This window comes from Balaenoptera borealis (assembly GCF_965194805.1).
Source record: "Balaenoptera borealis genome assembly, chromosome: 11".
NCBI classification, from domain to species: Eukaryota; Metazoa; Chordata; class Mammalia; order Artiodactyla; family Balaenopteridae; genus Balaenoptera; species Balaenoptera borealis.
In genome coordinates, this window is record NC_138868.1 from 29046450 (window position 1) to 29055916 (window position 9467).

At 41.3% G+C, this 9467-nt stretch overlaps 1 protein-coding gene across 1 annotated transcript in view; it reads right to left on the bottom strand.

Moving 5' to 3' along the window:
• LOC309606577 (follitropin subunit beta) overlaps window positions 1–9467 on the bottom strand; it is a 427115-nt gene that overhangs the window by 205837 nt on the left and 211811 nt on the right. The gene's annotated exons all lie outside the window — the stretch shown is intronic.

Here is a 9467-nt window from a genome sequence, read left to right on the forward strand (position 1 = left end):
CTGTGCATTTTGTCTTTCACATAATTTGTCTCCTCCAGTTCTTACAACAACCTTATCAAGTACGTATCATTGTTCTCGCTTTGTGGATGAGAACATTCCATTTAGAAAACTTAAGAAACCTAATCAAGGTCATACATCTAGTAATGGATGGAGATTTGCTGGTTTTAGAGGCTGTGCTCTTAACTTGTAATCTGTATATCACCATAAACAAGTCAACTTATTCTTTGCATATATCACATTCAGCTTAGAAATGAACTATTCAATAACTTCCCATGAGTTAAAGAGGAGAATATAGTATATTTTTCTTAAAGCTTAAAACTAGAGCCAAAGTTCATCACTTGATGGAGATGCTGTGTCTTGAGCAGGAAATTTAATAGTTATTAAACATATTATTAGTACAGGGACTCTGTTGAGCTAAGTTTGAGGCACATGACTAGACTACTAACTACATATACATTAGTGGTGGCAGAAGATTGTATGAACCAGAGCTGTCTTGAAAGACTGCACCAAATACTTTGGTCCCAGGTAGAAGAAACCATCTCAGATTATCACATGTCAAGCCCACTCTGCTGAAAGTTGATTTTAAATTTTGGCAATTATTTAATATTATTTTAATTGTTTATAAAGTTTGGTATATCACCCCTGCTAAGAAATACCCAATTCTCTTGCATTTTTCAGTAAGTCTCTTGCTGCACACTTTGCAGCTTTCTCACTTAAATATTTCTGCAACATATTCCTATAACTCTTAGGCTCTAGTTTACTCTCCTTTTTAAAAATTTTTTCTTCTGAGTGAACCTGAAGAAATAAAACACTAAGCAATCAAGATATTATTTTGAAGAGTGGTCTTTACATTTTTGGCAATGTAGTATTCTAAAATAATTGCTGAAATGCTCTGCCTCTCAGAAATGACTCTCTTGGTGCTTTTAACTAACACAGGAGAATATGCATGTATGAATCTATTCTAAGATGAAAGCAATTGTATATTGCTTTCGAGATTGTCCTAAAAATAACTTTAATTTGGATCCAGTCAATTTTATCACACTCTTATTCAAATTATCTGTCTTTAAGTATGGAAGATTTAGTACACTTTGTAAAACATCAGGAAAAATTCCGTAATGCCTTAAAGAAACCTGCTGTTGTTTAGAAAACTCCCGTCTGCAAATGGTTATTTTTAGATTTTTTTTTTTTGGATGCATCGCTCACAGTAGCCTCTGGGTGCATTTGCAGAGTTTAATAATTAGCTTTCCCATTATAGCTTACACACAACATAGAAGACAACATAAACACAGGATGCATTCACATATGTCAGCACATATTCACATGCAGACGAATAAACAGGTAAGTGAGGACATCTTTCATTCAGAGTTTATCAGCCAAAAATGTGATTATTTAATAATACCTTAAAAGCCAAGACTCTTAAGTACTTGACAGTAATCAAGGAGCTATTTCTTTGTTCAGGGATTATGGTTTGTTTCTGGGCCATGCCTGTGTGCCTATAAGCTTTTCAGGAGGCTATGAAATGTCTACACTCTTAAAATTAGCTCTGAAATACAGAAAAAACTTAAAATACTGCAAAATTTCCATGTAATACTGTCTACTAGTCAGCTGCAACTCAACTGTAAAATAGATTACATAATCTCTAACGTGGAATGTGTAAGCATTTAAAGTATGCTAGATATGATGCCGGGAAGATCCTCTCTAAGTAAGAGTAGCAAGGGTTTCCCAAGATCTTAAAACAACCTGGCATGTTGCTATTAGAATTAGTGAGCTGGACTTACTTGTATTGGCCCCTGTTCAGAAAATTCCATTCTAGCTACAGACTCAGATGAGTGAACTTCCCTTTGGGACATTGGTGGCTTGACCAGTTAAGCTGGTAATTTGTGACTTGATTGGCTTGGTTAAAAAGCTGAGCTAAATTGATCAGATTCCTCCTTTTAGATATTGTAGAGCATGTGAAGGACCTTTAAACTGAAAGACTGTATAACAATGGGGCTAACTCAGCCATTGTGGGGCCACATGTATGGAGACATTATGGGAAAGCAGACTCATTACTGAGAAAGAGTTCTTCAGCTCTTTTGTGGACTCCTGTAAGATCTGACAATAACCTTACTGTAAGCCGACTGTTTATGAGCTAGCTTGAATGGCTTTCTATTCCTTGCTCTGAAAAGAACTGTTAATAAAACAGAAGTTGTAACAGAGACAGCACATCCTGCCTTTTAGAGAATAGGCAGCACTAGACCAGGGAGAGAAATGTGGGAACTACATTTACAACTCAGGACACCTGGGGATAGCAATCATCACCTCTTATGTACATGTGAGCGGTTTTCTGATGTAGAACTGTGAACTCTTCTCTCTGCCCAGGACTACCTCTCTAACCCCCTAGGAAGGCTCCTTCCTATCTATTCACAGATACTTAGAAGAGTGACTAAGCCTGAAATTGGGGTCTGAGGAAGGAAGGAGGGAGGTGCACTTCCATGATCCCAACTTAAAATGATTAGGTGGTGCTATGTAGAATTAAATCGTATTAGGACTCTCGTGCATTAGATTCTATCTGTTCACTAGACTCCTTATGGGAAAGCCTTTGCTTTCTAGCTACCCTTGTCTGACATTTTCAATTTTTAGACCACATCTGTTCAGACCTTTTCTAACAGATTTTCTTTTCTCTGCCCTAAATCTTCACATGGCAAGCTTTCTTGTCACGTAGGCCTCAGTTCAAATGTCACCTTCTCTGTAGTTAGCCAACTGAAGTTGAAAACCTTTTTCCTGACACTCTATTACTTTATATTATTTTCCTCATAACAGTTAATGTTGTGTGAAATAACTTTGCTTATCTTTTTTTTTAATTAATTAATTAATTAATTAATTTTTGGCTGTGTTGGGTCTTCGTTGCTGCGCACAGGCTTTCTCTAGTTGCGGTGAGCCGGGGATACTCTTCGTTGCAGTGTGCAGGCTTCTCATTGCGGTGGCTTCTCTTGTTGCGGAGCACGGGCTCTAGGCACGAGGGCTTCAGTAGTTGTGGCACGCGGGCTCAGTAGCTGTGGCTCGTGGGCTCTAGAGTGCAGGCTCAGTAGTTGCTCTGCGGCATGTGAGATCTTCCCAGGCCAGGGCTCGAACTTGTGTCCCCTGCATTGGCAGGCGGATTCTTAACCACTGCACCACCAGGGAAGTCCTGCTTATCTTTTTAAGAGCAGGGGCTTTATCTTTGTTTATCACTACTGCTTCGTGCTTAGACTGATGCCTGAGATAAAGGAGGTGCTCAATAAAATTTTGTTGAATTAATGAACAGTTAATACTGTTAACAATATTCAGGATATTCAAGCTAATGTCATCTGTAGCCATTTTACAAGAAAAACTGCCCAAAATTCCAAATTGGTTTAGAGTGAGTTTTAGATTATGAAGGCCTAATAAAATTTTACTACCATGTTAACAACTGGCAAGTTGATTACAAATCTTTCCATTCCTTGAAAGAAAACCTGTAAGGATCATTTCTTACCCAACATGTTGCTGAGTTTCAGGTACCAGTTTCTAATACCATAGCAAAGTTTGCTAGGAAAGACAGGTTAAATATCTGTTATCAAGTTTTGATGATGTCGTAATCAGTTCAGGCTGCCATAAAAAAAATACCATAGACTGGGTGGCTTAAACAACAGGAGTTTATTTTCTTACAGTCTGGATGCTGGAAAGCCTAAGATCAAGGTGCTGGCAAGGTAGGTTTCATTCTGAGGCCTCTTCTCTGGGCTTGTAGGCAGCCACCATCTTTCTGAGAGAGTGAGAGAGAAAGAGAGAGAGAGAGAGAGATTAATATCTCTCTCTGGTGTCTCTTTCTTATAAGGGCACCAATCCCCTCATGAAGGCCCCATCCTTATGACCTCATCGAACTCTAATTACTTCCCAAAGGCCCCACCTCCAAACACCATCACATTGGAGTTTACGGCTTCAACATATGAATTTGGGGGGTGGGGAGGTACACAAACATTCAGTCCATAACAGATGATTATTACTTTAAAATAATGTCTTCTATTTATGTTTTACTTTTATGGTTGTAGAACAGTTTTCTTACATTTTCTTATATGATCTACGCTCATGATCTTGTAAAAGAGGACTGATAGTACAGTTCCCCTTTTTATAGATAAGGAAACTGAGATTCACAAGGGTTAAGTGTCTTGCAGGAGGTTCTGCAACCAGGAAGCTGGAGAGACAATCTTATAACCCCAGCATCTGATCTCTGCTCCAGCCCTGCAAGCAGTCCAAGAGTAATTGCTTTAGTCAAATGTTTATTTTTACCCCCCCCCCAGGGCTATTGTAAATCATTAGAATTTCACTGTAATTTACTTTCAAGTTCAAATCTATATATGAATTCAGAAAAGGATTCGTTCTGAAAAACCATCTAAAGAAGACTGTCAGTTTTTGTACTCCTGTGTGAACTTTGGGGCTGTCAGCCTATGTTCTCTGTGTTTATTCAGAATAAGAGCTGATTTTTGAGGTTGACTGAGAGATAAATTAGAGGGGCTTCTAGTGTATATAAAACCTGATAGCTGATGTGATGTTCTCAGCAACCAGTGATGAGAAACCATAAGTTAACAACCTAGACACTCATGCTCTCAGCTTTGTTTGTTTGTGCTTTTGGTTCTAAAATACAGTTGACCTTTGAACAACATGGGTTTGAATTGTGCAGGTCCACTTATGCAAGAATTTTTTTCCAATACGCTGTAGTTGGTTGGTTGAATTCACGAAAGCTCAACTGCAGAGAGGGAGGAATGACTATAAATTATACTCGGATTTTTGACTGTGCAGAGGGCTGGTGCCCCAACCCCTGCGTCTTTCAAGGGTCGACTGTATATCGTTGGCTAATCCCCAGAATTGTGTTTCTCTCTTAGCCAGGAGTAGAGAAAAGTGAGCAAAGAGCAGACATAATTTGGGGTATATTTCTTAACTGATCTGTACCTACTACAAATTTCTTCTACATGAGAGCATCCTTCCTACAACTATGGCCCTTGTTTTGGAAAGCATGTGCTGGACAAAGTCTTTCTAGTACTTAACCAAATCAGAAGTAATGTTGGTCTGATGAAGGAGAGATGGTCAGGGCTGTGATGGGTGTTGGCAGCCTGGAGGAGGCAGTTAACATTCTTAGGCTGTAGAGCAAAGGCCTGTTTTAAGCCTTGGTGATGTCTGTTCTAGGGGGTGAAATGTACTGATCACAATCAAAATGGGGAAGATGGCAAAGCAGCCAACTCTTGACAGAGTAGAATCCAGCCTGTACCATGGTCATTGACCATATTTAAAGGGACCTTCAGAGTTTGGAACACATTGTTGGCAGGAAGTATACCATGACCTCTTATTTTTATAAAAAGGCCCACATTTACTTATACGGGAAAAGCTCCTTGACATAAATTATTAGGAGTTAATATGGAAGGCACGGTGGTGGTAATGTCTGTAGGGACAGAAAACTCTTCCATACCTAAACCTTCTTCAATTCGTCTCTGCCCCGAGTTTGCACCTGATTGATTGGTGCCCGCACACAAGGATGTGGGTGATTTTTATCTGCACCAAGGTGGATATTTCATTTTAAGTGAGTCTCCATAACTGCTGTATATTCTAACCACATATAAGGAAAGCATAACAAAGAGCTAGAAGAATGAATCCACTTCACCTTGTTATGGCGTACAGTTGGCCCTCAGTACCCACTGGTTCTGCATCCATGCAGTCAACCAACCAATCTGTGGATGCAGAACCCGCAGATACGGAGGGCTGACCGTACTATGCCATTTTTATATTAATGGCTTTGAGTATCTTCAGATTTAGGTATCCACAGGGGATCCTGGACCAGAGGAACTACTGGGTCTGACAGGGTGGGTCTCAACAGCAGTGTCACCCCACATTGGTATATTACTATTAAAGATGCGGTACATTGCAAATTCTGAGTTACTTCAGTTAACGAAGGACATTTTTGATTGATTTGCATTCAGAAATCTAAATCTGAGATGATTTAAGGTTTTGCCAACTCAATTTCACTCACTTGGCTTCTCAGATGCATTCATAGATGGAGGAGAAAGATGCCACTGTAGCCAGGAAGCCTGGAAATGCCTGCAACTCAGTCTATTTAGTGATGCTGTAGCTGCTCATCTGCGTTTGCCCAGGGGAGTGTGTCATGCACGTGAACCACATCTGTCCTGTGTGTAGAGGTGGAAAAAGGGTTGAGAATCCTTTCATGCAGTGTTTTGTCACAGACCGTAGTTCAAACTCTTGAGCGTGGCATATCTAAGTCCACACTCACTGCTTCCCATTCCCATTCCATATCAGATCCTCTGCTTCTCTTTGCTTATTCTTACACTCATTCTTGCCATTCTTATTCAGTAAGCCTTTGCCCCGTGGCTCCTTCTGGCTTGAGGACCTTTCTAACCTCAGTTAGTGCTGCTTCTCTCTGCTCCTCGTGTGACTTCTATCAGACCCTAACCACATGGGTGTGTTGATGTATCTCTCACCCTCTAGACTGCAGGTGTCCATCCAGGGCAGAGAGTAGCTGTCTTACTCCCCACTGTACCTACACAGAGCTGTGGTCAGAGAGTCAGGAAGTGAGTGGTTAGTCTTTCTCTCCAGGATTGATGTTTCCTCACTTTAATGAGAAGTGATTATGCTGTTCTGAGGTCTTAAGACCTGACTGGTACTGGTATGCATAAAACGGAATGCAAGGTGGTGTGGTGAAAGGTCACTGAAAAATCCATCTACAAGGAAAAACTAGCTGAGTGACTCATACTTCATAAGGAATTATGGGCTGCTCAGAACATCTGCATCCATACATTAGGGAATGGGAAGCATGGAATCAAGTCCCCCAGAACTCTTTACCCCTCACATCCCTTCAGAACTTTAAAAGGCCGAGCGCTGAGAGTCTGGGGTAAGCAGGTAAAAAAACAATCTTCTCTGGGTTTTCTCCCAACACATTCACTGAGCTTTCTTGGCAAATGGAAGCCTCTTCCATTATTCATTCATTTTAGTACATTCTCATCGAATGCCTGCTCTGGATCAGGTATTGCACTGGTTGCTCGGGATACACTGCCTGTATTCAGGGAGGTGTTATGGGCTTCTGGGGGAGAGAGAGGTGAAGTAAACAGAACACTGCAATTCACTGGAGACCATGGTCCCCAAAGAGAACAAAAACATTTATAATGGACTTAGTTTGTATCCCACAGGGCCTATCTGCTTTGTACAAAGGAAGATCTGCTGCCCTTTGCCCTTTTCTGTATAAGCATAAGCTTCATAGTGTGGTCTGGAATACTTGTATTACCACTGAGAGAATTCAAAGCCAGGGAGAAATTATGAGTGGTAATAGGTATATTTGGGTGTAGGGTGCTTGAAGAATTTTGACTAGTTGATGATTAAGAAAGGCAAGAAAATAATTTTTTCCTCTCCAGAGAAAACAGTTTGAAACTGAGACAAGGTAGATTTTTGTTGGTCACAGCAAAGGATCTTTCTGCTACTGTTTATCTGTGGGACTTTCTAGGAATCCTTAAGAGAATTTCAGGAAGAGAAATGGAATGTTTCTTGTTTGCTTTATAAAGAAATTCTTTTAAAGTTCAAAGAGGTCTGTGTGTGTGTGTGTGTGTGTGCGTGTGCCTGTGTGTGTATGTGCGTGTGTGTGTGTGTCTGTGTGTGTGCGCGCGTGTGTGTCTGTGTGCATGTATATGTGTCTGTGTGTGTGTGTGTGTGTGTGTGTGTGTGTGTGTGTGTGTGTGTGTTTGGGAATGGGGGGACGCCTGGGTGAGAAGCATGCTCTTCCCAGTTGGGGGCCGCCTACCCCTCAGGTTCCAGTTATTCCGTCCACGCCAGTGCCACACGCCCATGTATTCTCTATGGCAGCCACTCCAATTCTCACATTCCTCAGACACATTTCCCCTTTCTTTGTCAATCTTGCTTGCTTCCCCCAAATTAGATGCTACTCCATTCATTGCATCCCAGGAACACGTTTCTCATACCTCCATCAAAGCACATACCCCCTTGTTTCCTAAACTGCCTCTGTATCTGTAACAGCCAATAGCTTGTGAGGACGAATGGGCGTTAGACCACGGGGCATTATCATCACTAGCATGGGGATTGTCCACATTGCGGAGTCAGCTGTTAAAGGCCCAGTTCTGCTAAATAATTAGCCGTGTAACTTTGGGGCAAGTTCATTAACCATCATAAGCCTCAATTTCCTTCTCTATAAAATAGTGATAATAATAATCCCTATCACGTAAAATGTTTAGTTATGCAGATAAAATTAAACAATATGTATGCAAAGTATTTAGCAGAGAGCCAGAGAGCCGCTAGGTGGGCACTCAAAAGAGTGTTACCAGCCTTGATCAAGTTCTCAGTAACTATACCTTGTATGACCTGAATGAACATCTTCATGAAAGTGGTTTTTCCTCAGCTGTGTTCTTGCTGTGGTGCTTTAGTTATTCAGATTCCTGATACCTAAGAAGTGTAAATATTTATAAAGACCTCAGGCATTTTAAACTTTAAAATTCTCTGAGCTGTGATAGGAACAAACAGTAAATGGCACATGGAAGCGTAATTCATAAAGTTTTAACATGATCCAATTAAAATGTCCAAGCTTCAATATACCTGTCTTCTTTTGTGTATCATTCGATCTCAGTTTTCATCTCCCTGAGAGTATTCCACAGTTGCTTCCAACTGATCTCACAAATTGCTTTTGGGAAACTAGTCCCAAGGTCCTGTGCTCTCAGCCCTGCCTTCTACCATCCCAAGAAACATCCTTCTGACGAGACAACAATAAACTCAACCATCTGCTTTTGGCATGTTTGAAACTGCACAGTGACTACTTCACATTGTGGCGGTACAGAGAGGGTCTGGGGCCAGTACATGGGATGTTTTTTACTTTTGGAGAAATCCACCCTCCCTACTTTCAGAAATGGATTATAGTGGGGCATGAACTGAGACAGAGCCTCTCTAGAGCTGGCATGGACGCCATCTTTCTCTCAGTTCCTCCACCTGCGGTTGAGGCCAGAGGATCACAGATAAATTCATTCAAGACGAAGGTTCTAACTTTTGTCACTAACTGGAAGAAGTTAGGAACACCAGACCCCATGTCAGTTAAAATTTTTTTTTTCCTTTTCACCGATTACAATGAGAATTTTTTAGTTATTTAAAAAGATCCTTCCCGCCGCCCAAAAAAAAAAAATCAAACGGGAACGAGAATCAGCCCTCCTGTTGTCCTTCGCCAAGCCAGCAGCGGTTAGGTGAGTGAGCACAGCGCGTATCTATAATTCAGCTCGGGAATATTTCTCTTAATAATTAATAGAGCACCACAAAAGGAGGATGCCCAATAGGGCCCTCGAACAAAGCTGCCAGATGAACACGACAGTGGCTGCCTTGGCGCCAACTGACCCCCCAAGGTCGAGTTTGCTCCAGCAGTCCGGGCGCACGCCGCCACTGCCTGCTTGGCCCATCAGAGAGGGAGCCGGGAGAGGTGC